Below are 7544 nucleotides of genomic sequence, written 5' to 3' on the forward strand. Positions count from 1 at the left end.
ACCGAGACACCTCTTAGGTCAATAACCAATAGCGGAACCTGGATGCTCATATTGGCTCCTACATATTCTACGAAGATCTTTATTGGTCGAACTGTTATGACAACATACGTAATTCCCTTTGTCCATCGGTATGTTGCTTGCCCGAGATTCGATCGTCGGTATCTACATACCTAGTTCAATCTCATTACCGGCAAGTCTCTTTACTCGTCCTGTAATACATCACCTCTTGACTAACTACTTAGTCATTTGCTTGCAAGCTTATGATGTGTATTACAGAGAGGGCCCAGAGATACTTCTCCGATACTCGGAGTGACAAATCCTAATCTCGATCTATGTCAACACAACAAACACCTTCGGAGATACCTATAGAGCATCTTTATATCACCCAACTACGTTGTGATGTTTGATAGCACACAAGGCATTCCTCCGATATCCGGGAGTTGCATAATCTCATAGTCGAAGGAATATGTATTTGACATGAAGAAAGCAATATCAATAAAATTGAATGATCATAATGCTAAGATAACGGATGGGTCTTATACATCACATCATTCTCCTAATGATGTGATCCCATTATCAAATGACAACTCATGTCCATGGTTAGGAAGCCTTAACCACCTTTGATCAACGAGCTAGTCAAGTAGAGGCTCACTAGGAACAAGGTGTTTGTTTATGTATTCACACGTGTATTAAGGTTTCCGGTCAATACAATTCTAGCATGAATAATAAACATTTATTATGAATAAGGAAATATAAAATAACAACTTTATTATTGCCTCTAGGGCATATTTCCTTCATTTAGTATAGAACTTCAAGAGGATATTTAAGAAGAAATGCCAGTCTATCTGTATCTTTACTGCAATCACTAAAGTGACCATTACTAATAAATAACCATCGAAAATAATGTTCAATCCACTCTACCGCCGGTCCTCCTCCGCGCCTTTCTTGTCCTTCTCCAAGCTGGTCTATTTCCAGATTATGGCAAATATCACCTCATGGAAAACAAAACATACTTTTCAATGGACCAGGACAACCAATAAGATAGTTCTAAAAATACTAGCATGCTATTCTTGCAACTAAGAAAAGTAGGTTTACCGATAAGTTGATAGACACATACTCTCAGTACTCATGAGAAGCAGGGGAGGAAAAATGCTTAAAATATGAAGCAGTCCACCAACTCAGAGTTGCCACAAAAAAGAGCCTGATTTATGACCATCTTGACTGTACAGAAAAAAGAGAAAGCATCAATCGGTGGGAATGGATAGGGGATTTTCAATCTAAAGGGGAAAACATTTATCATAAAGTAACATGGGAAAAAAATTGTAGTCAGTTAAAACATGCTCTACGGTGACAATCAAATTGATGCAGCCTTGGCAAATGAAAGGCAAACTAAACTGAAGTGCATCAAAATAATGTTCAATTGAATTAACATCCTAACATAGCAGACAAATAATAAAGAATGGATGGCTACGTGATATGTCTCCAATATATCTATAATTTTTTATTCTTCCATTATGTTATATTATCATTCTTGGATGTTCTACAATCATTTTATAATCATTTTCTATCATTTTTTGGGACTAATCTATTGGCATAGTGCCAAGTGCTAGTTATTGTTTTTTGCTTGTTTTTTACATCACAGAAAATCAATATCAAACGGAGTCCAAATGCAGCGAAACTTTTTGTGGAGTTTTTATGGACCAGAAGACACCCAATGGGCCGGAGAAGAACCTGGGGGTGCCCCAAGGGGGTCACAATCCACCAGGGCGCGCCTGGGGGCCCAGGCGCGCCCAAGTGGGTTGTTCCCACCTCGGTGGCCTCCCGCACCACCTCTTTGCTCTATAAATACCCCAATATTCCAGAAACCCTAGGGGGGTCGAAGAAAATCAATTCCAGCTGCCACAAGTTCCAGAAACCACAGATCCAATCTAAACACCATCACAAAGGGGTTCTCATCCTCATTGGTGCCTCTCTAATGATGCGTGTGTAGTCTTTTGTAGACCTTCGGGTCCGTAGTTGGTAGCTAGATGGTTTCCTCTCTCTCTCTCTCTCTCTCTCTCTCTCTCTCTCTCTCTCTTCATTCTCAATACAATGGTCTCTTGGATATCTATTTGATGTAACTCTTTTTGCGGTGTGTTTGTTGGGATCTGATGAACTTTGAGTTTATGACCAGATCTATGTTTTTATCCATGAAAGTTATTTGAGTTTTTTGATCTCTTATATGCATGATTACTTATAGCCTCGTATTTCTTCTTCGAATCTTTGATATAGTTAGGCCAACTAGATAGATTTTTCTTGCCATGGGAAGAGGTGCTTTGTGATGGGTTCGATCTTACGGTGCTTGATCCCAGTGACAGAAGGGGAAACGACATGTATGTATCGTTGCTATTAAGGATAACAAGATGGGGTCTATTTCTACATAAATAGATCTTGTCTATATCATGTCATCGTTCTTATTGCATTACTCTGTTTCTCCATGAACTTAATAAACTAGATGCATGCTGGATAGCGGTCGATGTGTGGAGTAATAATAGTAGATGCAGGCAGGAGTCGGTCTACTAATCTTGGACGTGATGCCTATATAATGATCATTGCCTGGATATCATCATGATTATTTGAAGTTCTATCAATTGCCCAACAGTAATTTGTTTACCCACCGTATTCTATTTTTCTCGAGAGAAGCCACTAGTGAAACCTACAGCCCTCGGGTCTCTTATTTATTATATTTGCCTTCGTGATCTATTTTAATTTGGTTTTATTTTCAGATCTATTAATCCAAAACCCCAAAAATACCTTGCTGCAATTTTTATTTATTTATTTTATCTCACGTTCCCGCGAGATCTATTTATCCAATCTACTACAATTTTACCTTTCTTTTTACACGTGAGGGATTGACAACCCCTCTCTTATGTCGGGTTGCAAGTATTTGTTCTTTGTGTGTAGGAGTTGTTTACGTGGTGTTGCATGGTTCTCCTATTGGTCCAATAACCTTGGTTTCATCACTGAGGGAAATACCTACCGTAGCTGTGTTGCATCATCCCTTCCTCTTTGGGGAAATACTGACGTAGTTCAAGCCGCATCAAAAGGAATTTCTGGCATTATTGCCGGGGAGACGTCATCAACATCTACCAGGTTCCTAAGCACAAATCTCATCTCCTTGCAATTTACATTATTTGCCATTTGCCTCTCGTTTTCCTCTCCCCCACTTCACAAAAATTTCTATTTTATTCGCCCTCTTTTTCGTTCACCGTTTTCTCGTCAGATATGTTTTTGAGTGCAATCTTGTTGCGTAGTCACAACGACTCAAGAGAACACCAAGTTGTGTGATTTCTTCAATACAAACAACAATGATTTTATTAGCACTCCAATTGCTCATCCTGCCCCTAGTGCGGAGTTTTGTGATATTAATACCGCTTTGCTGAATCTTGTTATGAAAGATCAATTCTCCGGTACTCCTAATGAGGATGTCGCATCCCATCTTAACACATTCGTGGAATTATGCTATATGCAAAAGAAAAATATGTGCACAATTGTGTTGTGAAGTTGAAATTATTCCTGTTTTCTTTGCAAGATCGTGCAAAAATTTGGCTTTCTTGTTTGCCTAGCAATAGTATTGATTCTTGGGATAAGTGCAAAGATGCTTTTATACTAAATATTTTCCGCCCGCGAAAAATATTTCCCTTAGAACCCAGATCATGAATTTCAAGCAACTTGAACATAAGCATGTTGCACAATCTTTGGAAAGGATGAAATTAATGCTAAGGAATTGCCCAACTCATGGGTTAGATCTTTGGATGATCATACAAATTTTTTATGCGGGGTTGAATTTTGTTTCTCGTAATCTTTTGGATTCCGCCGTAGGGGGCACTTTTATGGAAATTACTTTGGGTGAAGCCGCCAAATTTCTTGATAATATTATGGAAAATTATTCACAATGGCATACCGAAATAGCTCCTACGAGTAAAATAAGTTAATTCGGTTAAATTTCTTCTTTGAGTGAAAAGGTTGATGCTCTTATGAAATTGGTTGCTAATAAAAGTGCTCCTGTTGATTTTAATGATGTGCCTTTGTCTACTTTGATTGAGCAGAATAGTGATGCCATAGATGTGAATTTTATCTCTCGAAACCATTTTAATAACAATGCTTATAGAGGTAATTTTAATCCTAGGCCTTTTCCTAGTAATTCCTCTAATAATTATGGTAATTCCTATGGTAATCCTTCTTATAATAATAATAGGAACACCTTTGATCTTGAGAATAATATTAAAGAATTTATCAATACTCAAAAAGTTTTCAATGCTACAATAGAAGAAAAGCTGAATAAGATTGATGATATGTCTAGAAGTATTGATAGAATTTCTCATGATGTAGAAAATCTCAAGATGATTTTGTGCCTAAGATTGAGGAATCAATTAAAGCTCTTTATTCTATGGATGAAAGTAAGAAAAGAACCGCTATGCTTAGAGCTAGAAGAGAATTTTTAGAAAAAGCGTTTTCTAGTGATTGCTTTCATAAAAGTGATGAAGATCTTAAAATGATTGGTGTTTCCTCTATTGATTCCTTGTTTAGTAAAATTAAGATTGATAATAAAGGTAATGAAGAAGAGTCAACTTTAGCTAGAAGGCGTCCCGATAATTCGGAGGGTGAAATCTTGTTGAGAAAATTGATAAAAGTGGGTTTGAAGAGGTCAAAACTTTAACTAGTGATGTGCACACTCTTTTGTATTACAAAGACTTTAATTATGATAGTTGCTCTTTGATTGATTATATTTCTTTGTTGCAATCCATGATAAATTCACCCCATGCTTATGAACAAAATAAAGCTTTTACTAAACATATTGTTGATGTTATGATGAAAGCTTTGGAAGAAAAGTTGGAAATAGAGATTTCAATCCTAGAAAATTGCATGATGAATGGGAACCTACTATCAAAGTCAAGATTAAAAATTATGAGTTTTTTGCTTTATGTGACTTGGGTGCTAGTGTTTCTACAATTCCGAAATCTTTATGTGATATGCTTGGTCTTACCGATATTGAACAGTGTTCTCTAAATTTGCACTTGGCAGATTCTACTATTAAAAAACCTATGGGAAGAATTAATGATGTTCTTATTCTTGCAAATAGGAATTATGTGCCCATAGATTTTTATTGTTCTTGATATTGATTGCAATCTGTCTTGCCCAATTATTCTTGGTATACCGTTTTTACGTACTATTGGTGTCGTGATTGATATGAAAGAAGGCAACATTAAATTTCAATTTCCACTATGGAAGGGTATAGAACACTTCGCTAGAACTAGAATTAAGCCACCTTATGAATCAATCATGAGTGCATCATATGGATCTAGAAACAAAGATGACAATACTTAGATCCTTAGCATTATGCCTAGCTAGGGGCGTAAAACGATAGCGCTTGTTGGGAGGCAACCCAATTAATAAAATTTATTTCTGCCTTTTTCTTTCTTTTCTTGAGTGTTTGCACAATTATCCTACTGTTATGATTGTGTTTTTTGTGTTTTAATTAGTGTTTGTGCCAAGTAAAGCCTTTCGGATCATGTTGGGTGATAGTTGATTTGATCTTCCTGAAAAACATAAACTTTTGCACCCAGAATTTTAATTTTAATTTTTAACAAAAGCGCAATAAAATACTGATTGTTTTTGCAGAAGATTAATATACAAATTTCTCATGTTTTCCTAATTGTTAAGAATTTTTGGAGTCACGGAAGTATTCGAAATATCCAGATTGCTACAGACTGTTCTGTTTTTGACAGATTCTGTTTTCTTTGCGTTGTGTGCTTGTTTTGATGATTCTATGGTTTTATTTGAAGAGCTTTTGCCATAGAAAAGTTGGAATACAGTAGATATAATACAAAAAATATGAATGGATTTTGCAACCGTACTTATAGTAGTGATTTGCTATCTTATACTAATGGATCTCACAAAGGTTTTGTTGAGTTTTGTGTGATTGAAGTTTTCAAGTTTTGGGTGACTTTATGATGGATGAAGGAATAAGGAGTAGAAAAAGGCTAAGCTTTGGGATGATCGAGGCACCCCAAGATAATATTCAAGAAGTATCAATCAACTAAGCTTGGGGATGCCCCCGAGTGGCATCCCCTCTTTCTTCTAACGACCATCGGTATTTTACTTGAACTATATTTTTATTCATCACATATTATGAGTTTTTCTTGGAGCGTCTTGTATGGTATGAGTCTTTCCTTGTTTTGCTTTGTGTTTTTAGTCACGAATCCTTGCTGGACACACCTATTTGAGAGAGCCAAAATTATGCCATGACTTGTTAGAATTTCTCTCTATGCTTCACTTAAATCTTTATGAGCTATGGAATTGCTCTAGTGCTTCACTTATATCTTTTTGAGCATGGTGTGCTTTAGTATTTTTTAAGAAATGCTCTCATGCTTCACTTAGATTTATTTGAGAGTTAGTAATTTTTTTAAGAAATTCTCTCTTGCTTCACTTAAATTATTTTGAGAGAATAAATTTTTTATGCTCATGTTCTTCACTCATATTTGTTTGATCTTATTAAAAGCAACATATGAAACTAGTCCCAAAGTGATAGATATCCAAGGAGGATATAATAAAAACTTTCGTGAAGATCATTGGACAAAATAAACTTGATTCCTTGTAATAGTTTTGAGATATGTTGATATAATATGTGAGTCATGTTGGTGAGTAATTATGCTTTAGTAAGAATATTGGTGTTAAGGTTTGGGATTCCCTATGCAAGCACGAAAGTCAATAGTTATGCAATGAAATTACATCCTACTTGTGGTGCATTATTCGGTGTTAGTTATGCTTAATGCTCGCTTATGAGATTTTTCGTTTCTTGGTTGGTGCTTCTCAATCTTTTGCTAGCCTTCATTTGCACTAAGTATGATCACTACTTGTGCATCCAAAATCCTTTAAACCAGTTTTGCCACATGAGTCCACTATACCTACCTATATGCGGTATTCTTTTGCCGTTCTAAGCAAATTTGTATGTGTCATCTCTAATTTTCAAAATAAACTTCTCTTTTGTGTGCTCGTATCGCTCATGAAACGGTAGGGGGTGGCTAATATATTTCCATGCTAGATGTGTTATTCTCAAGATGAGTGTTTATTCACTTGTCATTGCACGAGAGTACGACAAAGGTATCAGGGATGCCCAGTCCCAGATGAAAAATGAATTTACTTTATATTGTCAAATAATAAATCCTTGGAGAGTGTTGGTATGGAAGGCACCCGTGGATACGGTTAGCCATGGAAAGTGAAAGTATGGTGGAAAAGGAATAAACTTTATTTTCTGTTTGGGAACCGCCTATGATATATCTAGCATGGAAAGTATTGGGAACTACTCGATCATTTTCGTTGATAGGAAAAGCATGCCACCCAAAATGTTTTATCTCTATCTTTTTTGCTTTGAGCTCTGGCACCTTTACAAATCCCTACTTCCCTCCGCAAAGGGCCTTTCTATTTACTTTATGCAATTTCTATTTTCACTTGAGTCTCAATCTTCTCTTATAAAGCACCAACTAAGGGGCACTTTGATCGTA

This window comes from Triticum aestivum, chromosome 2A (genome assembly GCF_018294505.1).
Source record: "Triticum aestivum cultivar Chinese Spring chromosome 2A, IWGSC CS RefSeq v2.1, whole genome shotgun sequence".
NCBI classification, from domain to species: Eukaryota; Viridiplantae; Streptophyta; class Magnoliopsida; order Poales; family Poaceae; genus Triticum; species Triticum aestivum.